General features: G+C 43.4%; 1 protein-coding gene across 2 annotated transcripts in view; it reads left to right on the top strand.

Annotated features, from left to right (window-relative positions):
* ARHGEF9 (Cdc42 guanine nucleotide exchange factor 9) overlaps positions 1-27,707 on the top strand; it is a 400,716-nt gene that overhangs the window by 187,697 nt on the left and 185,312 nt on the right. Inside the window, exon 1 of one of the 2 annotated variants that reach the window (XM_040442125.1) lies at positions 7,617-7,714. The exons of the other annotated variant lie outside the window; for it this stretch is intronic. The gene's annotated coding sequence lies outside the window, so the exon portion shown is untranslated. Of the gene's footprint in view, positions 1-7,616; positions 7,715-27,707 lie in introns of those variants that run through there. 2 annotated transcript variants of the gene reach the window in all.

The raw sequence follows: 27,707 nt of genomic DNA, 5'->3' as shown, positions 1-27,707 counted from the left end.
ACCATACAGTATATATGCATTACACATACACATAAATATACCATATAAACACTACACCCACATACCACCCAACTTTTAAAAAGCCCAAGGAGCTAATCTATGGAATAGAAGTGCTCATCTCCAGCTGCTGCTGCCAAAGCACCGGATATGGATTCAGGCGGTAACACGTGTTTCCGATCCAGCGGTAATTTTAACAACTGGATCTGGAAAACCTGAGGGAACTGGCTGAACAACTAATATGGGGCTCAACAACTGGGAGACCAAGGTATGGAAGAAAAGACACTGGAGACCAAAATTATCAGAAGCCGTGTCCGTAGTAAGGTAGCAAGGCCCCCAAGTTTTGTATTGGGACTCCATGGTTACTTGTGACACCTATGTACTAAAACGGTCTGTGATCTGTTGTAGTATAAAGGAACCCTTTTTTTCCACTAGTACAACCTATTATGAAGTGTTTAGTGTAAGACCCAGTAGTCCCCAGCCTTATAGCCTCAATGCAGTGATTGGCCTGGTATTAGACATTAAAGAGGACCTTTCATCAGTTTAGCCCTAGTCTAATTATGGTCTTACCTCCCTGGCTCCCTGGCTAAGAGCGGTGCACTCTGATTGGATGCGCTCACAGCCAGGGAGAGTCTCCGCCTAGTATAACTGAGTCAGCTCAATATAATATAAGGCGCCGAAATCAATGCGGCCAACAGGGGACGAAATGGGGGGTCTTTGGCATCAGTGGGGGCCGCGCTATAAGGCAAGACCATAATTAGAATAGGGCTAAACTGATGAAAGGTCCTCTTTAATGACAGTGTTACATTTCCAATTCTTTTTCCCTATTTACTTTTGAAGCAGCAAAGCCTGAAGTGCACATTAAATATGTATTTGAGTCATACTGTCATATAGTCGTACAGTAAGGGTCCATTCAAACGCCTGTAGTGCATTGCGGACCCGCAAATTGCGGATCCGCAATACACCTGGCCAGCACCCCCATAGAAATGCCTATTCTTGTCCGCAATTGCTACATCTAGGACATGTTCTATTTTTTCCGGAGCTGCGGACCAGAAGATCGGCAGTGCGCTCCGGAAATGCGGATGCGGAGAGCACATAGTGTGCTCTCCGCATCCATTCAGTCCCCATAGAGAATAAATGGGTCCGCACCCGTTCCGCAAAATTGCGGAACGGATGCGGACCAGTTTGCGGACACGCGAATGGAGCGTAAGGCTTCTTAACTACTGTATATCTTGACTATGCAGATACAGCACGGTGTGCATTTATTTACTTATTTATGTGCAAATTCAAGATACAGTATAAATCCTCAAGCACAAAAAAGTGCATTCCATTGTCGGTAAAATTCTGAATTAATGGTGTTTTCCTGGATTTTTTAACTAATGATCTATTCTCTGGATAGGTCATCAGTATCTGATCATGGGGGTCAAACACTTGGGAGCTCACAGCGCCGTGGCCTTCTCTCAGCTTACCAAGCACAGAGCCATCCATTGTAAAGCCACTGTCCTCGTTATTGCAGCCCCATTCACTTCAGTGGGCCCGAGCTGTGCCTAGGTCATGTGATTGATGGACATGATGTCCTGGGTGTCGGAACCCCACCAATCAGATACTGATGACCTACCCAGAGGAAAGGTCATCAGTTAAAAAATCCCTTTTAGTGAATATGTATGAATGAAAGGAGTTACTGTGAAGACTGCATTTTCCTGCTGTTATAAGAAGTTGAAATCACTTTAAGATCTCCAGCTATAGCAGCGCTAAGGAGGAGAGTTTTCAAAGACCGGCATTTTACGCCAGTCTTTAAAATCTCTTACGCTGCTGGAGGATGCGACTAATTTATGATGAGCCACTGTCTGTACTCCAGAATCATATCTACGGCAGTTTGGAGCTGCTGTACATCTCTGTCTTCACTTGCTCCTTTTTTAAATGAGATAGACCGTTGGACACACGCACCCCTCCCATCGCTATGCACCATTTTCAGAAAGTGGCGAGGGTGGAGCCGAAATTCCACTTGCAACAAAATTTGTCACAAGTGGCCTTTAAAAAATCGTAAAATCATGAGATTTGCAACTTTTTATGGCAAGAAAAAGAGGCACAGAGAGATTAAAGGGTCATCAATATCAAATCGGCAAGGTCCGACACAAGGTGACTCCAATCATCCGTTTGTAGGAGTCATACACTGTGGTGGAAAAATATTGCAAGCGCAGTCCCATTTAGCTGTGCCTGCAAAAAGTTAATTCTGGGATGTTGATGCCATAAAACATAACATTTATATATTCAAGTTATTATTCAAGTTAAAAAAGGGACTCAGCAGTCAAATAAACCTTTACCAACACAAGATAAAGGATAAGGCCCCCAAAAATATATCTATGGACAGTTAGTTTTATGAAGAATGCCCCTGAAACCAAAAATATACACAGAAGGGGACACAGTGGTACCAGTGCACCATGCGGATAAAAAAAAAACTATAAAAAAACAGAAGTCCTACCGCATCCTTGATAGTGTGGGGTAAGGATACGTTGTCCACTGGGTCCAGAATTGGGTCTCTATGATGGTTGGGCTGTAGACGATGACTGTAAGAAAGGGATGGTACCGATCCAGGTTTCAGGTGCCTTCTTCGTGAAAGTAACTTTTCATGGATATGTTTTTTGGGGCATTATCCTTTATCTTGTTCGTACCAGTTTACTGGATTGCCGAGTCCCATTTTTAACTTGAATAATTAAAGGTTATGTTTTATGGAAATTACCCCTTTGTATTAGGGCTCATGCACACGACTGTTGGATGTTTTGCGATCCACAAAACACGAATACTGGCCGCGTGCATTCAGCATTTTGCGGAACGGAACGCCCCTGGCCCGTAATGTGGACAATAATAAGACATGTTCTATTTTTTTGCAGAACGGCCATGCGGACATATGGACACGGAATGCACGCGGAGTCATTTCCGTTTTATTTTAAGAAAATGGAGAAAACTTTCTGATTTCAAGATTTGGTTTATGACAGTCTAACCACCAATACTACATTTGACACACCTAGTTTTCATGTTTCATCTGTATTTTTGTACAAATATGTCTAATTAGTGGGTGTTTTACCTCTGGTGCTCCCACCATTCAAAATAATAGGGCTTCCCTGACTCCTGCTGTGCATTTATGTCAGCAGATCTTTACCTATGACACTGGCTGACGTGTTACCTGTGCACTTGGCAGCTAAACACATCTGTTTTTCTCTCATGTTCATATGTGTCCGCATTGCTGAGAAAAACGATGTTTTAAGAGCCTCTAGGTGCAACTGACTGGATCCCTTAAAGTCAAAGAGTTTTGTCGTGACGCCAGTTGCATTTCAGCAACAAGGGATGGAGTCCCCCTAAGTAGATTGTATTGGTGGTACCTAGGTGTAAGAATGCCAGAGTGGTGTGAGGGTAGCCTATGGTGCCCCTTTAGGTGTGGCTGTGCACGTGTCACGGTGCTCCTACCTGGATATCCTGGAACCCCAGGCGTTGTCATTATTTTTCTCAGCAATACAGGCACATATGAACATGGGACCAACACAGATGCCTTAGGGCTCATGCACATGATCATGTGCTGGCGGCGTCCGTATTGCGGCCCACAAACAGCGGGTTCTCAATATACGAGCCCCAGCCGTTTTTGCACTGCATCATGGATGCGGACCCATTCACTTGAATGCACTACGGAATGCTTCCGTGGGGTTCTCTCCGGGCCTCTGCACCACAAAAAGAACATGTTACATTTTTTTGCAGTCCCAATGAATCAGGGACCCTTTCAAGTTGAATGGGTCTGGATTCATCTGTGGAAACAGCAAGGATGGTGCCCGTGCATTGGGTACCGCAAATTGCCTGCCGCGTGAATGAGCCCTTAAGCCGTCAGATGCCTCAGCATAGGGTCAGGAGATATGGGCACATGCCACAAGTGCCTTTGTGCAGGGGCACAAAAAAGATCTGCAATTTCCCAATATGCTTTATAGGGGAGATTTATCAAACTGGTGTAAAGTAGAACTGACTTAGTTGCCCATAGCAACCAATCAGATTCCGCCTTTCATTTTCCAAAGGAGCTGTCAAAAATGAAAGGTGGAAACTGATTGATTGCTATGGGCAACTAAGCCAGTTCTACTTTACACCAGTTAGATAAATCTCCCCCTATGTCTCAATTCCTCACCATGTTCAAGATCTATGTTTGCTGCCATTAAAAGGGGACACTCTTGCTTACATTCAGAATGAGACCTGTGTAAACCTAGTACTGAGGGTCGGTCAAATGAAAGAAATATACAGTATCAAGTTTTCATCCTGCAAATGTAAAAATGTTCATATTGACTCACAGCAATGGAAATGGCGAGGAATTCAGACAAAATGTATATTAGACAGTTGCAAATCAGTTTGTCATGATACGAAGATTGGACAGATTTACTAATCGTATCTAATATTAAGCGACTCATTTACTATCAGAAATACACCTATATGAGGCGTATTATTAGCACAGATTGCGGTGCACAGGTTATTTGTGCCCCTGTAACGTTACATTACCTTAATTTGTGAGATTTCCCTACCTTGTAACTTCCGGTCGCACCGGAAATGACGTGAGGAGGCGTGCCGGAGTTGTGCCGATCTGCGCATGCGCAAAACGACTGAGGGAAATCTCACAGCGGAGTTCAGCTGGACACCGGGACACTGCGCATGCGCCGGAGAGCCTTACCAGTCTTAGGGTAGGGAAAAATTACAGCCCAGGGCGCAAGCGCGGCTAACTACAGAACATCCATCCGATCTCCGTGCTTGCGCAGTGTGGGGGTAGGGAGATCTGATGGCCATTTTTTCTGTTAAATAAATAAATATATATTTATTTAACAGAAAAAATGGTCCTGCGCGATCCAGTGCAGGGCAAGGGAGCGCATCGGAGCATGAAATGCTCCGATGCTAACATCAGGGGGGCTGCCTGGGTGAAATTATGGGTATTTCCGGGTTCAGCTCTGAACCCGGACAACCCCTTTAAGCCACATTCTTATCAGTAGGATAAGCACTGAACTATAATGAGTGCTTATAATGTCAGAGAGCAGAGGTAAGGAGTCTGTCAGATTAGCTGTCTGACGGAGCAGAGACAAAATTCAGATCCCTCTATTAGAGCATCTCAGCCCTGTACAGAAAAAAGGGCTCCATATTTGTAAAAAATGATTTTTAGCCGAAACTGAGTACAATGCAATAATAATGATAAAAATGTTTAAATGTATGCAAATGAGCCTCTAGGAGCAACGAGGGCATTGCTGTTACACCTAGATGCTCTGCTTTCACTGCAACTGCAGCGCCTCCTCCACTTTGATTGACAGGACCAGGCAGTGAAAACGTCATCACCACATTTGAACATGGGACCAACACAGATGTCTTGAGCTGCCAAGTGCACATGTAACAGGTCAGTCAGCTTCATAGGTACAAATCTGCTGACAGATGCCCTTTCATTGTCTGCTTTACATGTAGCTCATTAAAATTAAACACCTGAACTCTTAGTTCTCATGATCCATTCAAGTTCATCTAGGTCCTCACCTGCATGAATGGTGATCAGGGTGCAACAACCAGGGTAGCAAGCATAGACGCTGCTATGGGGCTGCTCTGCTTGTGCTGTATCCGTGTACGTTATCCGACCACTGTCTCACCTCTGTTTGCATTATCCCTGTGCATGAGAAAAACCAACATTATCATAAGCTTCTGAAGGTGGTCATGCTGGTGTGGGGCCCTCATTTGAAGTTTTGCTATGATGCCCCATAGGTCTTTGTTACGCAAACATGTCTACAGGATGAAAAAATGACAAAATAGCAGAAAGTACATACAAATAAAATTTTTCCCAGTAGCTTTATAAGTTATATTTATATGGCTTAATATTGTTTAGGCCTCTTGCACACGACCGTATGGCTTTTTCAGTATTTTGCAGTCCACAAAAGACGGATCCGCAAAAAATACGGATGACGTCCGTGTGCATTCCGTTTTTTGCTATAGCTGGCTGTCCCCTGATAGAACAGTACTATCCTTGTCTGTTATGTGGACAATAATAGGACATGTTCTATCTTTGAACGGAACGGAAATACGGAAACGGAAGTCATACAGAGATGAATGGTTCCATATACGGTCCGTATACGGAACGCAAAAAACGGAACGGAAACGAAAAAAAAAAAACGTTTGTGTGCAAGAGGCCTTAGCCAAATTAGGAGTATCTTCCTCTTAGGGCTCATGCACACGACCGTTGGGTGTTTTGCGCTCCGCAAAACACGGATACCGGACATGTGCATTATGCATTTTGCGGAACGGTAGGGCCGGCCCCTAATAGAATAGTTATATTCTTGGCTATAATGCTGACAGTAAGAGCACATGTTCTATTTTTTTGCGGAACGGTCATGCAGACACACGGACTTGGCATGCAAACGGAGTCATTTCCGTTTTTTTTTGCAGCCCCATTGAAATGAATAGTTTGGCATATGGGCCACAAAGAAATGGAATGGACGTTAGTCTCTTCTCCTATATACAGCCATGTTATTGGTTTAGCTTCTACATGTAAGACCCCAAAAAGTGGAATGAGAAGATTAGAAATATAATGAATGCCTTGCCTTAATATAAAATATGTAAATGAGAATAATGAGTAGGCTTGAAGTAAGAGCGCATTTCCGCACAAAGCAAATGATCGTGAAATTAAAACGAATTGACTCAATCTAGAGATGAGAGTAAATGGAAAAGACTGAGAATAAAAAGGGTGAGAAGGAGGGGAATGAGAGCGAGACAGAGAGAGGGGGAGGGGATGTGTGTGTGTGTGTGTGTATGTATGAGAGTGAGAGACACACAAAGCAAAAGGGTCTCTTTCAACCACCCAAGAAAACCCCCCAAAGCTAGGAGGCAATGTGCTAATAACGCAGAGGGAAACAGATGTGAGTCTGCAGCTGGCACTGAGGGGGTTAAAACCCAGGAGTAAGGGGGCCACAAGCATCGCTCAGGATGGATCGACAGAACCTAGCATGGACCAGCGGCAGAGAGGGGATGGTGAGTCCAGGTAGCTGCTGCTATCTCTACCCTTCTCTCTGAGAGGCAGCGCAGATCTACGGGGCTAAGCTCCAGCCATTTTATACCCATCATTACTGGCTCTACAGAACATGGAGATGCATCTCTGTGCAGAGGGAGGTTGCTAGACTCTTCATCCCATATTGAGGTATCAAGAGCATGTACCAATGTAAGGATACTTTGTTATGTGGAGGCACCTATACCTGCTTTGTTGCTTGCCTGTTTTTTGTCTTTCTGTTGCAGTTTTCCCCCTATCCCCCCCCCCCCACCCAGGTTATGCTGCTGCAGGCCCCGTCTGGCTTAGAATGGGTTATTCTACTATTTCGAGGGGACCTATTCCCGTTGTATAGAAAGCTCAGCCAAAGGATGATGCTTCACACGGCCGCGAAACTGACAGCTGCAGCTAAAAATAGACCCAGCGCCACCGGGCTGCTGGCAACGCTCGTGTGTGAAGCTGCACATACCACGTAGAGTTAATAAATGCTGCAGTGGGTAGGGGGGGGGGGTAGTCAGGGCTGGATGGATTTTAAGGGGTTTATGGAGTAACATTCGGGGCTCTTCATTTGGTTTCTGCTTTGAATAATTGATTCACACCTTGGGAGTATGGTTGTGTTTCTCTGCGGCCATAGGCACTCAGCTATTCAGATCACATAGGAGACATGAATGATAGGTTGGAAAGGTAGGCTTTACACATTGCTGGGCTTTAGAATCCAGGCCTGTGTCCTGGGAATGATGTCATACTGTGGCATGTGATGTCATGTGCTGTAATGGAATGCATAGGTATCTGTGAGTATCTATAGAGAATTGTGTTTCAGATCATGACCTGCACATCTGCACATCCTAAAGCCATCATTAAGGCCTCTGAAACTCCACAGCCAGAAAGAGAGTATGTCAATAGCAATCTGCTCAGGGAAGTAAAAGGACTGGATTCCAGCTATCTCCCCATAGAAGTGAGGGCATGTGTAGACTTCTTCCATAGACTATGGCCATCCTGCCCTCTTTCATATACTGTAAGAACCTGCCCCCTCACTTTTTAGAGAGACCTCCAGTCGAAGCGCCTGTTGCTAGGAGGAAAATGCTTCTCTCTCTAGTACATCAGTGTTACCATAGCTTTCCTAGTAGAAGGGTCATGGCTCTATGTGCTGGTGACTGGTGCAATTATTTTCCACTTTACTTGGATAAGACGGGGGCACTGGGATTTCTCTTGTAAAATACCTACTATGTCTTCTGAGCCAATGTCTTAGAATTAACACATTTGATTGATATCATAGAATCTTGCCTGGTGAATGGACCATGATGACTTAGCGTCAGTTCAGACGGTGTAGGGTTTAGCGGACCGGTTTTGCCTTCTCCATCACTACTATATTCTAGAAGTCCGGAAAGCTGCCATATGGTTTAATGTTTTTTTTGTAGATGCTCATTGAACTAGTAATGATAAATTACCTAAGCGGGGCAATCTAGATCTATGAGCTGAAATGTAATATACAACAGGATTTGGGCTAGGAGTTACGGTAGGAAGTTTCGGAGCTGTCTATAAATGTCAGAGAAGTGGCTACTTTTGGCCATAATACGCTTCATTGGTTTGATAATATAATCCGTAGTGAACTGGATTGTACTGATCTCCAACAAAGTGATGTGTGAATAATCCTAAGGGATTTACCTAAGTGCTCCTTGGTATTTGTGAATTTGCGGAGCCTCCACAACAACAGTTTGCATAAATATGAAACAGATTTAGGCTGTTTGGGCATTGCTGTTTATTACGTGTGCTGTCAATTGATGGTTTTGTGGGTATATACAGTAAGGTATTTATTGATAAAAATATGCATCTATGTATTACTTATTATTTTTATATAGTTTCTTTTAAGAATATGACCCTTAGCTGAAACATTTAGGAGTATAGGGGGAGATTTATCAAACTGATGTGAAATAGAACTGGCTTAGTTGCCCGTAGCAACCAATTCGATTTCACCTTTCATTTTCCAAAGGAGCTGTGAAAAATAAAAGGTGGAATCTGATTAGTTCTTATGAGCAACTAAGCCAGTTCTACTTTACACCAGTTTGATAAAGCTTCCACATAGTGTATGCCCAAACTAAACTAAAATTTTTCTCATAAGAAGAATTCTCCCAAAATAAAAAAAAATCTGTATGTAACCCAACAAAAGCATACTAAGAAAGTAGAGTCAAGGACTTATAGCACTGAAGTGATAAAGGTCTGTCCCTCAGACCACCACTCTTGAGACCAACAGCTCGAACCTGAGACACTAAACTGTAGTTGAGGCATAGGAAGAGGATTTCTAGATTCCCCCCCCCCCATCATTTTTTATTCTGTATGACATTGTCCCCAATGATGAAATGGATCCTTTGCCCTATTTTCTTTTTAATATGCTGATTCTCAAGTAGAATATGGGGAATGAATCTTCTTCATACTGGAATTATATCACCAGTTCTCAGCACCTTCTCTATCTACATACATACTTTTCATTACTCATTCCACGTCATGGAACATGCATCTAAAGACTTAGACTTAGGCTACTTTCACACTAGCGTTGTTTGAATCCGACGTTCAATTCCGTCACCGGAACTGCCCGCTGGATCCGGAAAAACGTGTGCAAACGGATTACATTTGAATCCTGATCAAGATTTTGATCACAATGAAAAAATGCATTGGAAAAAACGGATCCGCCATTTATGGACTTTTTTCGGGTTTAACATGCAAAAGCTGGATACGGTTTGACGGAACCCACGGCGCCGGATCCGGCGTTAATGCAAGTCAATGGTTAAAAGGCTGGATCCGGCGTTCAGTCAAAGTGTTTCGGATTTTTGGCCGGAGGTAAAAATACAACATGCTGCGGTTTTCTGAAAAGCCTGATCAGTCAAAAAGACTGAACTGAAGACCTCCTGATGCATCCTGAACAGATCGCTCTCCATTCACAATGCAGGGGATAAAACTGATCAGTTCTTTTCCGCATTTGAGCCCCTAGGACGGAACTCAGCGCCGGAAAAGAAAAACGCTAGTGTGAAAGTACCCTTACATGTCTTATCATGGTACATTGAACTCTTATTGTGATTAAGAACTAGATAACGCTTGCGATGGTATTTCATTTGTATACCTGTGGTGCAAAACACTATCACAACCAACATGGCGTGTATTTTCAGTGGGCAACTTGGAACAGACATGATTAAAAAGTCTTGTATATCCAGAGAGGTATCATAAAGCCTGGTGGGCTTTTATATCTCACAATTATTTCTTCATCTTTTCTATTTAGGGTTGTTTAACAGGCATGTGCCTTGTGGGAACTTTAAGAACTTATGTTATGGTTGACAGTGTTAAAACACTCACAAACAGAGAGATCTTTCTTAGAAACAGAGGTACTTGTTGTAATGTACTGTAGTTGTGTCCAAGATAGAAACTGAGATCACAGATGAAATGTTAACCCCCCCACCCCCGTTTACTATAGTCAATAGTTGGAGAAGGTGTTTGGTCCTTTATATTGCTGTAACTTACCTTTTCATTACTATTGTATACTGTATTATATCATGTATATTACATAGCATGTCATCTATATTGCTTATTTTTACACAGTGGCAATGCAATGATTATCAAAAGGGTTGCTTGGGACTCAAACACTGATGACATATTCGAAGGATAGGTCATCAAAATTTGATGGGTAGGAGCCCAACTGTGCACCAGACAACCAAGTGTTGTTAGAGGCAATGGAGCTTAGGTGAGGCTGCATCCTCTTCCTCAGCCTGTGACATCAAGTCAATTGGTCGCATGGCCTTTATAAAGTTCAATTTCATTTAAGTGAATGGGATTAAGCTGCAATACCAAGCACAGCTGCTATACAATAGATGGAGCTGTCCTTGGTATACTATGATGAGGCCATAGTACTCCTCCGAGCACCGTGGCCTCTTAAAACCACTGATGGGAGGGGGTGTCGACAGGCGGACCTCAGCCAATTAGATATTGATGACTTGTCCTGAGGAGAGGTCATAAATATTTCAGTCCCAGACAACTCCTTTAAAAAAAAATGCCACCATGAGATAAAGTGCAGTCTGCAGGCAGTATATTATAGAGCGGCAGGAGCTGAGCAGATACTGTGTGTATATATATATTTATATATATATATACAGTACAGACCAAAAGTTTGGACACACCTTCTCATTCACAGAGTTTTCTTTGTTTTCATGACTATGAAAATTGTAGATTCACACTGAAGGCATCAAAACTATGAATTAACACATGTGGAATTATATACATAACAAACAAGTGTGAAACAACTGAAAATATGTCATATTCTAGGTTCTTCAAAGTAGCCACCTTTTGCTTTGATTACTGCTTTGCACACTCTTGGCATTCTCTTGATGAGGTTCAAGAGGTAGTCCCCTGAAATGGTTTTCACTTCACAGGTGTGCCCTGTCAGGTTTAATAAGTGGGATTTCTTGCCTTATAAATGGGGTTGGGACCATCAGTGGCGTTGAGGAGAAGTCAGGTGGATACACAGCTGATAGTCCTACTGAGTAGACTGTTACAATTTGTATTATGGCAAGAAAAAAGCAGCTAAGTAAAGAAAAACGAGTGGCCATCATTACTTTAAGAAATGAAGGTCAGTCAGTCAGCCGAAAAATTGGGAAAACTTTGAAAGTAAGGGCTATTTGACCATGAAGGAGAGTGATGGGGTGCTGCGCCAGATGACCTGGCCTCCACAGTCACCGGACCTGAACCCAATCGAGATGGTTTGGGGTGAGCTGGACCGCAGAGTGAAGGCAAAAGGGCCAACAAGTGCTAAGCATCTCTGGGAACTCCTTCAAGACTGTTGGAAGACCATTTCAGGGGACTACCTCTTGAAGCTCATCAAGAGAATGCCAAGAGTGTGCAAAGCAGTAATAAAAGCAAAAGGTGGCTACTTTGAAGAACCTAGAATATGACATATTTTCAGTTGTTTCACACTTGTTTGTTATGTATATAATTCCACATGTGTTAATTCATAGTTTTGATGCCTTCATAGTCATGAAAATAAAGAAAACTCTTTGAATGAGAAGGTGTGTCCAAACTTTTGGTCTGTACTGTATTTATATATATATATAGTTTGTGGGAAAAGATTCAGCAAAACTTGAAACCTATACATTTACAGATGTAGCAGATTTAACAGTCACACCTGGTGAGTTATCACATCTAGTTAACTCGTTATGACTGTGACTGTTAACTTTGCTACATCTGTAGGTTTCTGCTCTTTGTGAGTTCAGTTGAACCCATCTGATCAGTTTTTGACAGCTACATATGTATACACACACAGAGAATGTTATCAATCACTGATGATAGCTGAATGGGCTATCTTGAACTTAGAAATAGCTGAGATTTAAATGTATAAATATCAGTGATTAACATAATCTTCTGTGTAAATGTGTATACATAGATAGGCATCAATCGCTCATAAGATGAGTTCTGTGTTCAACTGACTCAGAAAGAGTAGAGTTCAGAGCTGAACTCGAACATAAGCTCCCCTTCACACGTTTAGCCTGTATCAGTGGAGCATCGGAGCATTTCTAGCGCCTAGGCCAGCGCTAAAGAACGCCCATTTGTGGTGGTGGCGTCACCAGGATCACTGCTAGGCCGATGGCTCCACCTAGCATACCCTTGTGAAGATCGGTACGTCACCTGTAGTAAAGAAAAAGCCTTTGCCCAGGGCAAGCGGGAGCATCGAAGCAAGAAATGCTCTGATGCTCCACTCAGACATGGTAAAAAATAAGGCGAGCTTATGTCCGGCTTCATCTCTGAACCCAGATAACCCGTTTAAATGTAGAAAATTACAAATTGTGTTCAATCTGTTTCCATAAAACTATATATCAGTCTGCTCAGCTCCTCCTGCTCTATAACATGCTGCCTGCAGATTGCACTACATAGTGACAAGCTCTCTTTAAGTCAGGAACCAACAAAGCCACAATTACTTTGGCGAAACCAGAAGAGCAGTGAATCTTTAAAAATGTTCTTCTCCATTGATTTTCCAAAATGAGAAACGCTCTGCTTTGCTGCAAATCTAAAACCTTGCAAATCGATTCGACCATCTCCAGCTACAATATTTCCCAGGTCTGTATCTGATTCTGAAACTACGATAGCTGTCCATAATCTTATGAAACTATCACCATTCGTTTCAGCTCATGTAGATCTGTGTGGATAGGTTGTAAAATAAGGCTCTCCACCTTCTACTAGTTTGGTAGATCTCATGGGGAATACACCTCATATCGTCTGAAGAGCTGTTTCGGCTTGCAGCATGTATATTTTTTAACCTTGTGCTTTACTGCTTTAACGTGCTTCCACCGAGCAGTAATATAAATCATTGATCCCTATGGAGTTCTTTCATTAGAGATTTGTGCACACTTCCGCACAATAGGACAATCCCTACAGAACAGAATGCCTTTATCTATGTGGGTCACCTATAAGTGATGTAAGGCACGCACTGTTAGAATGGAAACTCGGTTATTTCCCATCTTGTCGCATTTTTCTTCGTGTAAAAAAAATATTGTTTCATTCCATTTCTTGAACTTAATGATAGGGGAGTATATAGTAGCTAACTGGAAATGCATCAGTGCCACAACACAGTCTAGTCAGAAAAGCGAGTCAACTGAAAGTTTTTTGGTCGAACCCCACCCTTCCTCTCTGCTGGGCCTGTGAAAGGAAGTACACTTACCTGCTCTTTTGGTCCACCACTGTTTTTGCTGTGCTTCAGTCCCCTCTTGTCAAGTTGTAGAATGGATGGAGGTCATCATATGATGCTGCAGCCAATGACTGGCTGCAGCAGTGAAGAGTCCCCCAAGTGACACATGACCACAATTAAATTTGCCTCCCTTTACAGGTCTGGTGGGGAGGTGGGTGGAATTTAGGTTAGAAGAAAATGCTGGATAACCCCTTTGTGTAAATTTCTCAGAAGAGCAGGAGGAGGGACAACATATTGTACTCTCAACATGCAATATTGTACAAAATGGAGAGAAAACAATGAGACATTTGTACCAACACAAAGGCACATTTTATTGTTCTCTCTTTATTAGGCATGCAATTTTTTAAAAAGATTGGATAATTTGGTAACTGTGTCATTTTGCACAGACATATAGGCACCATGCACGCGACCATATTTCCGGTATTTTTTGTGGATCGGATGGGGACCTATTAATTTCTATGGAGCCGCAAACAATGCAGACAGCACAACGTAATATTCTTGCTCTTTCTAATGAGATAATGACTTATTTCTAAAGGGTAATCTGGAGGGTCATATTAATCAATAAGCGCCTTTCAGTTTATTTTCTTAATATTGAAATGGATACACGTAATAACAACACAATTATGCAAAGAAAATTGATTTTCACAGTAATCTATCAAATAAGTCTGATTTATACACTCCTGGAAGTTTCTTTTCATGCCATATTTGCCTTAGGGGTATATCTGGAAAATGGGGTCTCTTTAGTCAACAAGAGAATTCTTAATATTAGTTGAAGTATATCATATAAATGACTACCTTGAATCATGTTCCAAGGTGTCTGGGAATGATTCAAACTACATTTTTCTAGATTACTTTAAAGTGCAATTTCAATATTGGACAAGTAATGTCTATGAGATCTCCCAAAAAGTTACACATCATTGGGAATATATATATATATATATATATATACCAAGGAAAAAAGGCGGCACTGGTACAAGATCAGTTGAAGTTAGGGTGCACGTCCCAAGGGGAATAGGCTTCTTACCCCAATGTATAAATCCAGAAAAACGGGCGGCACTCCAAGAGATAAAAGAAAGTGAACCTTTATTCACCCAGGTGGTGCAACGTTTCGGCTCTACACTTGAGCCTTTTTCAAGCCTTGAAAAAGGCTCAAGTGTAGAGCCGAAACGTTGCACCACCTGGGTGAATAAAGGTTCACTTTCTTTTATCTCTTGGAGTGCCGCCCGTTTTTCTGGATTTATATATATATATATATATATAAACCTTGAAAAACGAGGATGCAGCACACTATAAACGCAAGGGGTGCACGTCCGGCCAGTGAGGACCAGCACCTAGGTCCAATGAACTAGAAGTGGAAAAACTTCGGTTTAGCAAAGAAAACGTGTGGTTTATTGACCCAAAGTCAAGCGACGGGTCAATAAACCACACGTTTTCTTTGCTAAACCGGAGTGCTGCTGGCTGTTTTTCCACATATATATATATATATATATATAGATCTTTTATTTTGTTGTCCCCTTAATCTTATACATTTTTGTCTCAAGGGGTAAACCTAAAGTCTACTAGCATTACAGAACTCAATCATTAATACACATGTAAGCCATCTTCCCTTTTTCTGAGGGATGTTACGACTGTAGATAGGGACAGACAAGAACAGTGAGCCCTAAGACTAGAACCAGCCCTCCTTCCCTACCTACTTGCAGTGCAAGCCCTAGTTAGCTAGACCACAACTAGTCGACGGTCCCTACGCTATTTAAGTGCAGAGACGGACAAACAATAAAGACAGACAGACACAATACCAATGGTTCAACAATGGTTCAAAACCAGACAAGCTATGCAGTAACAAACGAGAGACAGAGAGTGGTTAAGAAACAAGCCAGGGTTAGAGGAACGAGCAATCCAATAAGCTCGGTGCTCCATTAGTCAGAAACACCAGCACACAGTAATAGAGCAACTGAACAATCAGCCACTACTAATCGTCTGCAGCATACTCCCACTGCAGGAGAAAACAGAGCATTGCATCCTGTTGCTAAGGATGCTGTCGTGTCAGCAGGGTGTGTGGCTCATCAGTCCATCTCTCTTACAGCGAGGACATGTAAAACCCTTTACTCATTCTCGACGTTCTCCCTGCTTTTTTAGTAGATTGCATAGTCTGTAAGTTTAGAGTTCAATTTAATAAAATATTCTACAATTATCAAATTTGCTTGCTTCAACAATCTGAGATGTCATAGGGTGCGTTTTGCCGTAAACACGCTTATCCATACAATTTACTGCCATACTGTGTATGCTTTGTATGGAGCAGTGAATGTGAACCCACTGTGCCAATTAAATGGTTTGGGGTAGGACTAACCCTATGGGTGTTATTCCAGCGCTCCCTGGGTATTTACCCTTTAACCCTTGTACATAGATCTGGCCTTTACTGCAGGGAACCAACCGGACCGCTACCTCCAGGGACTGTCCCTATGTAGATAGCAGCTAACTTTCGGTGCAGGGACTGGGAGCGCAGGATACAGAAAGTGCACCAAAACCACAAGAACAGTCTGAATAGTAACAGGGGCTTAAATACAGGTTACTAGATCTGGACAGCACACTGGTAGTGTAGATGAATGCATAGGTAATGAAGAAACAAGCAGGACAGGCAGGCTTTTTTCTGGCTTGTATGTTTCTTTTGGAGTAATGGCTTCTTCCTGGCAGAGGGGCCTTTCAGCCCATGTTGATAAAGTACTCGTTTCACTGTGAATATTGACACAATCATACCAACTTCTGCAATCATCTTCACAAGATCTTTTGCTTTTGTTCTTGGGTGGATATGCACATGTCGGATCAAAGCATGTTCATCTCTTGGACACAGAACCCGTCTCCTTCCTGAGCAGTATGATGGCTGGACATTCCCATCTTGTTTGTACAGATGAACGAGGCATCTTCAGGTATCTTGAAATTGCACCCGAGTCCACAATTCTCTTCCTGGTATCTTGGCTGATTTCTTTAGGCCCCTTTCACACAGGCATTGCGGGTGCGTTGCGGCAAAAGATGCGAGTGCATTGCAGGAAAATGTGTGATTTTTCTGCACGAGTGCAAAGCGTTTTAATGCATTTTGCACACGCGTGAGAAAAATGGCCATGTTTGGTACCCAGACCCGAACCCGGACTTCTTCACAGAAGATCGGTGTTGTGTAGATTTTATTATTTTCCCTTATAACATGGTTATAAGGGAAAATAGCAGCATTCTTAATACAGAATGCTAAATAAATTAGGGATGGAGGGGTTAAAAAAAAAAAATATTAAACTCACCTCATCCACTTGTTCGCGCAACCCGGCTCATCTTTTTTCTTCTTCTTTGAGGACCTGAGAGGAAAAGGACCTTTGGTGACGTCACTGAGCTCATCACATGGTCCATCACCATGGTCCATCACCATGGCGATGGACCATGTGATGAGCGCAGTGACGTCACCAAAGATCCTTTTCCTCCCAGGTCCTCAAAGAAGAAGAAAAAAGATGAGCCAGGCTGCGCGAACAAGTGGATGAGGTGAGTTTAATTTAATTTAATTTTTTTTAACCCCTCCATCCCTAATTAACTTAGCATTCTGTATTAAGAATGCTATTATTTTCCCTTATAACCATGTTATAAGGGAAAATAATAAAGATCGGGTCACCATCCCGATCGTCACCTAGCAACCATGCGTGAAAATCGCACGGCATCCGCACTTGCTTGTGGATACTTGCGATTTTCACGCAGCCCCATTCGCTTCTATGGGGCCTGCGTTGTGTGAAAAACACACAATAAAGAGCATGCTGCGATTTTCACGCAATGCACAAGTGATGTGTGAAAATCACCTCTCATCTGCACGGCCTCATTGAAGTGAATGGGTCCGGATTCAGTGCGGGTGCAATGCGTTCACCTCACGCATTGTACCCGCGCAGAATTCTCGACCGTGTGAAAGGAGTCTTAGGCCCCTTGTAGACGAGCGTGTCCACATAAGTTCCGGATGCGTTGCGGCAAACCCACGCGAGTAGGTACCCAATTGCAGTCAGTTTTGACTGTGATTGCGTTCCGTTGTTCAGTTTTTATCGCACGGGTGCAATGTGTTTTGCACGCGCGTGATAAAAAAACTGAATGTGGTACCCAGACCCGAACTTCTTCACAGAAGTTCGGGTTTGGGATCAGGGTTGTGTAGATTGTATTATTTCCCCTTATAACATGGTTATAAGGGAAAATAATAGCATTCTGAATACAGAATGCATAGTACAATAGGGCTGGAGGGGTTAAAAAAAAATAATAATAATTTAACTCACCTTAATCCACTTGTTCGAGCAGCCGGCATCTCTTCTGTCTTCTTCTTTGAGGAATAGGACCTTTGATGACGTCACTGCGTTCATCACATGGCCAATCACATGATCTTTTACCATGGTGATGGATCATGTGACGGACCATGTGATGAGCGCAGTGACGTCATCAAAGGTCCTTTTCCTGTGCACAGCAAAGAAGAAGAAAGAAGAGAAGCCGGGCTGTGCGATCAAGTGGATTAAGGTGAGTTATATTATTTCTTTATTATTTTTAACCCCTCCAGCCCTATTGTACTATGCATTCTGTATTAAGAATGCTATTATTTTCCCTTATAACCATGTTATAAGGGAAAATAATAATGATTGGGCCCCCATCCCGATCGTCTCCTAGCAACCGTGTGTGAAAATCGCACGGCATCCGCACTTGCTTGCGGATGCTTGCGATTTTCACGCAGCCCCATTCACTTCTATGGGGCCTGCGTTGCGTGAAAAACGCAGAATATAGAACATGGTGCAATTTTCACGCAATGCACAAGGGATGCGTGAAAATCACTGCTCGTGGGCACAGCCCCATAGAAATGAATGGGTCCGGATTCAGTGCGGGTGCAATGCGTTCTCGTCGCGCATTGTTCCCGCGCGGAAAACTTGCTCGTGTGAAAGGGGCCTTAGACTTTCCCATGATGCTACACAAAGAAGCAGTGTATTTCAGGTGTGCATTTAAATACATCCTCAGGTGTGTCTCTAATTAACTCAGACGTTGCCAACAAACCTAACAGAAGCTTCCAAACACATCATCATATGGGCAGTCCAGAATTGTTTAAAGGCATAGTAATCTTAGTGTATGTAAACCTTTGACATTGCAGAAAGCAATAAAGATGCCTTAAAACATTCTCTCTCTCATTTTTCTGGCATTTGGCAAATAATAATAATTTAATCCTAATTGCCCAGAAACAGGAAAGGTTTATTCTGATTTCATGTCAGATATAACATGCATATGTGTCTTTTTATATAGTGCATGTAAACTTCTGGTTTCAACTGTATATGGAAGTCTATTGAAAAAATATTAAAAACAGCACAAACAGCAATTTTTAAAGTGATTTTTGAAGAGTTTTTGACCCTTGAATTTTTTTTTTTTTTGCTCAGTGGCATTTTTTTAAATGGCTGCATGCTCTGGGTCTGACATTTTTTCCCTCATTGTCTAGTATCTTGTCCCATAGACATTCATTTCAGTGCCAGTGTATATTGTGTTATTGCATTTTTTTTTCTTTAACAAGCATTTTTTTTGCAAACTGCTCTACAGTTGACATTATAGGAAGAGTGCAAACCACAATGCGTGCAAAAAAAAAGCCATTAAAAAAGCCATTTACTAAGGCTTTTACTGCAAATTATGGCACATACCATATTTGCGCCATATTTTCTGACTTTTTAAGCTTTTTGCCACTTTTCTGAAGTAGCAAGAAAGGGGTGGGGCTTAGTGGAAAGTAAGGGGATTAGTGTGACCAGCTACATTTACTACACCTTTCTCCAGAAACTGCCATGAGTTATAGCTCAAGTCTACGCCAGCCCCTGACTGGTGTAGATTTGAGTTTCTGGCGCACAGAGGGGCAGAGATGCAACTAATTTATTAAGAGGCAAATTAGGCACATTAGTCTTGATATATCTCTCCCACTATTTTTTTCTGCATTTTTATGACAAAAAATGTCACAAAAACACAACCTAAAATGCTGCAAACAACAAATAAATTCAGGCGTTTTTAGATGCTTTTGCCATTATAAAAACGTATGTATTGCAGCATCCTTAGGGTACTTTCACACTAGCGTTATTCTTTTCCGGCATAGAGTTCCGTCCTAGGGGCTCCATATCGGAAAAGAACTGATCAGTTTTATCGTAAGGCATTCTGAATGGAGAGCAATCCGTTCAGGATGCATCAGGATCAGTGATGGCCAGTTCGCATTGTTCGCCCGCGAACATATGCGGGCTGCCATCTTTTTTCACAAGTTCGGTGAGGCACAGGTAAGCCCTTACCTGTGCCTGTGCGCGAGCCGGTCTGAAAACAAGTGCAGTCAGCGGAAGCAGGCAGTTCCGTGAACAGCCACCGGGGGCCTTTATCGGGCTGTTCTCGGAACTGCCTGCTCCCGGTGACCGCATTTGTTTCCAGACCGGCTCGCGGTAAGGGCTTACCTGTGCCTTGCCGGACTTGTGAAAAAAGATGGCAGCCCGCATATGTTCGCGGGCGAACAATGCGAACTGGCCATCACTGATCAGGATGTCTTCAGTTCAGTCTTTTTGACTTTTCACGACAGAAATAATACCGCAGCATGCTGCGGTTTTATCTCCATCCAAAATTCCAGAACATTCATTGAAATGCATTAATGCCGGCCCGAGTGTTCCGGCAAAAAACGGATCCGGCATTGCGGTCTGTGCATGCTCCAAAAAAAAATTATGCCGGATCCGTTTTTACAGATGACATCAGAGAGATGGATCCGGCATTTCAATGCATTTGTCATATGGATCGGGATCTTGATCCGTCTGACAAATTCCATCAGTTGGCAAACGTTTGACGGATCAGGCAGGCAGTTGCCTGCCGAAATCCTCTGCCGCAAGTGTGAAAGTACCCTTAGTGAAGTTCTACTCCTGGGTTCCACTTTGATGTTCCTTTTATCATGAGATGCACTGAATTTACATTCTGACTAATCTTGTATATGATTCATCTAGTGTTCACACAAGCCAGTTACTTTTGTTACCAGGAGACATCCCTCAATTATACTAATTACTATACATTCTTATGTAACATAACAAACTTTGTCAGACACGGTTTTACTTTCTTTGTCATATATAAAGAATCCCGGCAAGTTGGATCATTGTCATTGCTTTTCTTTTTTTTTTGCGCTGGAGGAGGATTTTTTTAAAATCATAATTCACTAAGGTTTTGTAAAAGCTGAAAGTTTGAAAAACTTTATTGTCATTTTTGATCTGTTGAAATCACCCAGCATTCATCATGTAGGCTTGTCTGTTTAGTCATATGTCATTTGCCACTCACATCAACAGTTCTTTAGTCAGTCTTAAAGGGAATGTATCATACATTTTTTTGCTACTAAAAAACAAAGACTGATACATATTTTTTCTTACATTTTTATTTTCTGATTGTAGATTTTTTATTCTATTTTCTGTATCTGATTATGGTGGCAGCCATCTTGCCTGAGATGCCACTAAGTGATTTGCTTTACAACAGCCACATGGACCCTAGCAACCTGTACACTATACATGTTCATTGACTTCTATGGGAGATTGTTAGCCCCCTTTCATGACCGATTAGGTCCGGATGCGTTCAGGATGCGTTCAGTGAAACTCGCACCATTTTGCAAGCAAGTTCATTCCGTTTTTTCTGCGATTGTGTAAAGGGGGGAATATTAATCACCAATATTTATGCAAATATCGGTAATTAATATTCATAAATAGGAGGAACCGTCTATTGATAACTCCGCCCATTTATACCTTTATATAACAACAACAATACCTTCGCTATGCTTTACACTAAATCACTATGCTAGCTGCATGCGCCTTACTAACTAACTATCGCCAATAACTACGTTACACAGATAGTTACAAGTAACAGTATTTATTACTAACAATACACTACGCACGCAATACTAACAATACAGCACTACAAATCCTAAACTACATTACACATTCCCAATTCCACCCATAAACTAACTACACAGTTCACACATACAAGTAATATTAACAACCCACCCCACCTGACTATTCACTGTCCCTACGGGGTACAACGAAGGGTTAAAAGGATTGTTTGCAGAGCAGAGGCATGCTCTACAGAGGACAGAAACCAGGGTAACCACCAGGGGTTACCAGCACACAGGGAACCAGGGGTAGGGGTAACCCAGGGGTTAATCAGGGCCACCAGGGTTCAGGGGTCTATGGGGGGTGATAACAGGGTTAACCAGGGATCCAGAGGTAAAGATCAGGGACAGGGTCGTTGCTGGGATAGGGGTTTGGGCTCAGGGGTGTAAGGGATCAGGGATATCAAGGGTTATCCAGGGGTACAGCAGGGATCAGGGATATCAAGGGTTATAGATCAGGGACACAGCAGGGAAACCAGGGGTTATGATACTTATGGTTCTGCTCGTCCTTCTAGGGTGATCCTCGCCAGCCAGGGGGCCGCTCTGTACAGAGCGTCAATCGCGCTCTCCTCTGGGGGGGCGGCTGGGGTCCGGTCGTGGGTCTCATTGATAGCGCAGGACGCGCTCTCCTCCACGTGGGGGAGGGGCCCTGATCCTCTCTTGGGCCGGAGAGGGGGGGGGGGGGGGGGGGTTGTCCTGAGCGCCGATGCGCTCTCCAGGTGGGGGCCCGATCCTGACTCCTGAGTGCCGGGGCCGCCGGATATTTATCCCCCCGGCGGCCCGCACTCCCGCGCCACCAGGGGGCGCGCGCGCGCACCCACACCACAGTGCAGGACACGTGGGCCGGCGCGGTGAGATGACGCCGCGTGCACTTGCTGACAGGCGGGAGATCCTTTGATCTCCTGCCTGTAGCTCCCAGCATTCCGGACATCGCAAGGGAATTGCGATGCCAGAATGCACATAATAGAGTGAGCGGAGGTATCTCCTCTCTCTCTATTATGCTTAATTATCTCCAGAAGGACTGCAGATATTTAGAACAAAAGGATTCAAATTCTATTGAATTTGAATCCTTTTGAGGTCACCAGAATGACCGGACCTTGTCCGGTCATCCTGGCGCCTTCACCCAGATTACATCAATGTAAATGCTTGGGGCACATTTACATTAATGCATCTGTGTCCATGTAAGGGGGGGGGGGGGGGATTTATATGGTATGGGGATATGACAAGGGGGCATAATATGAATATACATGTGTATCGATGCTTGGGGCACATCCATACACATGTATACATTAATCATACTTCTAAGGGGGATTATATAAGGGACCACATTAATATATATATATATATATAAGGGGGCACATATAATAAGGGGCACATCACAAGCCCCTACATCAGGGGGCACAAGCCCCTACATCATAAGGGGGCACAAGCCCCTACATCATAAGGGGGCACAAGCCCCTACATCATACATCATAAGGGGGCACAAGCCCCTACATATATTAAAAGGGATCACATATATCCCACAGGGGCCTTCATGAGCCCCTGTGGGCCACTAAGGGCAGATGTGCGCAGATGCTGGGAACATCCGCGCACATCCTCCTATAACGTGATTAATGCATGCATATATATCATACATGCACGCACGTGTTTGCATGTATGTATGTATATATATATGCATGCTTCTCAACCCTTCCTCAACAGATTGCGTTCAGTTGTTAAATTTTTTCCGTGCTGGTACCAATGCATTTTGATGCGTTTTTCACACGCGTGATAAAAAACTGAAGGTTTACAAACAACATCTCTTAGCAACCATCAGTGAAAAACGCATTGCCTCCGGAGGCAAGTGCCTTTTCACTGAAGCCCCATTCACTTCTATGGGGCCATGGCTGCGTGAAAAAAAACGCAGAATATAGAACATGCTGCGTTTTTCACACAAAACAATGAAATGGATCAGTGTGCTATGCGTTTGCGTTAACGCATTGCACCCGCGTGGAATACTCGCTCATGTGAAAGGGGTCTTACAGTCATGCTGTTTGATCTGTACAGAGGTCATTGTGTAGGGAGGGGGAGTAGATGAGCTTTTTTTTAATACAGATAGTAGAACTGAAAATAAAAAAAGAGTTTAAAAAAAAGCTCATTTTCTGATGAGGGATTGTCTATTTTGGACTCCCCTCCATAAACAAATTCCTGTAGTCCTATCTATGCTACCTCTGCCTGTCAACACTGGAGGTTCTACAGGGAACCCGGGTATCAGCTGTGGCAAGGAGATCCTCAATATAAAAAGCTATTTTACAAACAAGAATCTTTTTTCTCTTGGCCATACCATTAGCCCTAAATCGCAATTTTGTTTTTAATATTAGCCAGTTTTTTTTTTTATAATCAATGCAGTACTGCACACTAATCCCTAAGTGGTGCCCCATGTCATAAAACGACAGCATTCAGTTTCATCTCCATAGATAAACAGCATGCTGCTGCTGCATTGCCTGACCTGCTTTCTGCTCTTGGGCTTGCATAAATCTTGCCTATGTAGCATCTCTGTAGAACATGCCCCCTCTCATTACTTGGCCTACAAAAGCAACATGATTAGAAATTTTGTCTGCTGTATTTCTCGTGTAGTGCTTTCCGTAGCAGAATAAGGATTAAAATTAGGGGATTTCATAAGATCCTAAGTTTTCTGATTAGACCACATGCAGTTTTTTCAAATGTACATGGCATAATTGGGAGTTTGGTGGGTGCCTATGACCTTTAGTCAGAGAAATGCATAGCTGTTGTCAAAACTGACGCTTGCAAATTGTATTTGCATAGGGCATGGGAATAACTAGGCGCCATTTAAAGAGGACCTGTCACCTCTCCTTCTGTTTTACTAACGTCTTGTGTTGTCCATGCAATAACAATTCTGGAACATCTTTTTTTAAAACTGACTGTTGGGCTATTCCTCTACTATTCCATTTATGAATAAATGTACAATTGGGTGTTACCAGTGGGTGTTGTGGTGTCACTCCACAGTCAGACACTAGCAGCGCTAATTGGACTGAGCAGGGACACCCCTCTCACTGGTAACAGCCAGATGTCCATTATGTCATAAACTTATAGTAGGAATAATAGAGGAATGGCACAGAATAGAGTCATAAAGAAATATGCTCCATAATTATTATTTTTTGTGAAATATTATAATTCACTAAAACAGATGTCAGGAGTGATGGCAGGTCCTCATTAAAGCAATCCTGCCCCTAAAAGATTATCATTATCATTATGATTCGCTCATGATCATGACAATAAATGAAAGGCCCTCACTGGTTATAGGCAACATGGATGCCCCTCAAGCATCCTGCTAGGAGTGATGATTGTCTAAGAGTATGGAAACGACCATCAGATCTTCAGCCACCCAATCCTTTGTCTGTGCCAACAGCAGCACTTTCTCGCTAGGGATGCTGTCCTAGGTTGGTTCAGGTGTCTATGGTGTCCACTGTCACAGGTCACAACCCCATCCAGAATTGTATAAAGATAAAGAGACCACACACAAAATTAATTATACAAAATAGAATTTATTTATGTTTCGGACAATGATGCTTTTTTATTCAAGCTGAGATGGTGTTAAGGATCAGGTCCTCAGAGAGTAGGGTGTCAAAGCTAAACTAGTCAGAAAAATGACTCCTACCAAATATTGTGCAGCATGCCTTAGAGGCTAGGCCACCAGAGAAATGTGACATGACCAATTTCAGCTTAGATGCATGGCTGAGAATGCACATAAAGTGGGAGAGACGCACTATATAATCCATATTAACGAGGTGCATACTAGCATTATGACCAGCATCTCAGAGGACCAGTCAGTGGGTGAATTTTAATTATTTAGGCATCTATAAAATATATGAGGCCCATCTTGGGTCTAGCATAAGGCTGTGTTATTGCAGTGACCCAGTGGTTCTCTGTTAAAAAGATCAGGTGTAATGAACCTAGCTGTCCGGGCTCAGTGCAATGGTCTGTTTCTCCCCAGCAACGGGCATCCGCTGGGAGAGACAGGCAGTGGACTGATGTGCAGTAAATCTGCCCAATTAATAGTTAAGTATCTGATCTTTTGGAGTGCCAGGTCACCAGACCAATCAGGTTGTGGTCCGGGGACTTGGTGCCCCAATAGGTCAGACACATAACTAAACAAGTAACTGGGCAGTTGGACTGTATATCAGTCCACTGCCTGCAGGGCCGTCTTTAATATTGATTGGACCCTGGGCAAGAATTTACTTGGGCCCCCTGGATCCCGCCTTCCCACACCTTAAAAAAAAGCCAAAATCTTATACTCACCTGTTTCCTTTCACTGGCGCTCACTAACTGCTGGTACGGCGAGGGATGGTGCAACGCAGACACGCACACCTCACCGCGTCCTGGCACAGGCGGGCGTGATGACATCATCACGCCTGCCTGCGCTGGGATTTCACTACCGAATAGACCTCAGGCCTGTAGCCTATGACAAGTCTTGTCGCCATCTGCAAATTTTAAGGCGCATTGGCGACCATTTTGGTCGCCATCTGGAGCGCTGTATTGCATCAGTGACATGAACACTCTCCACATATAATGTTATATTACATCAGTGACATCACCGCTCTCCACATATAAGTGATATTTTACATAAGTGACATCACCGCTCTCCACATATAATGTTATATTACATCAGTGACATCACCGCTGTCCACATATAGGCAATATATTACATCAGTGACATCACCGCTCTCCACATATATGTGATGAGCGGTGATGTCACTGATGTAATATATTACTTACCGGTATATGTGGACAGCAGTGATGTCACTGATGTAATATATTACTTATGTGTGGAGAGTGGTGATGTCACTGATGTAATATATCACTTATAAGTAATATATTACATCTGTGACATCACCGCTCTCCACATATAAGAGGCATATTACATCAGTGACGTCATCCCTTGGCGCTGGGGTGCGCAGCCAGGGCCGGCCTTAGGTGTTCAGGCGCCCTGTGTGAGCTAACCTTGTGGTAGTGTTACCTGCAGTCCTATGTAAAACCACAGATAACACTAGTGCTAAATAATGTAGTAGTGTTACCTGCAGTCCTATGTAAAACCACAGATAACACTAGTGTAGATCATGTGGAAGTGTTACCTTCGTCCTTAGTGTACCTCCCTGTGTCTATCGCACGGACTCCATGCTGGCGCTGCCTCCTCTTCCATCTTCTTCCTCTTCCCCCGCACAGAACGTTCTGAAGCAGCTGCGTCAAGACATAGGAACACTGTGGGCATGGTGATACACACAGGGAGAGACACACACACAGGGACGGGGACACACACAAAGGGACAGACACACTCACACACAAAGGGACGGACACACACAAAGGGACAGACACACACAAAGGGACAGACACACACAAAGGGACAGACACACACAAAGGGACAGACACACACGGACGGACACACACAGGGACGGACACACACACACACACACACACAAAGGGACAAACACACACACACAGGGATGGACACACACACACACACAAAGGGACAGACACACACACACACAAAGGGACAGACACACACACACACAGGGATGGACACACACACAGGGACGGACACACACACACACACAAAGGGACAGACACACACACACAAAGGGACAGACACACACACACAGGGACGGACACACACACACAAAGGGACAGACACACACACACACACAAAGGGACAGACACACACACACAGGGATGGACACACACACACAAAGGGACAGACACACACACACAGGGATGGACACACACACAGGGACGGACACACACACACACAGGGACGGACACACACACACACAGGGACGGACACACACACACAGGGACGGACACACACACACACACAGGGACGGACACACACACAGGGACGGACACACACAGGGACGGACACACACAGGGACGGACACACACACACACACAGGGACGGACACACACACACACAGGGACGGACACACACACACACACAAAGGGACAGACACACACACACACACAAAGGGACAGACACACACTGG

The sequence above is a fragment of the Bufo bufo genome, chromosome 8 (genome assembly GCF_905171765.1).
Source record: "Bufo bufo chromosome 8, aBufBuf1.1, whole genome shotgun sequence".
NCBI lineage: Eukaryota > Metazoa > Chordata > Amphibia > Anura > Bufonidae > Bufo > Bufo bufo.
Note: the sequence above shows the minus strand (reverse complement) of the source record. Positions and strands in the feature narration are given on the sequence as shown.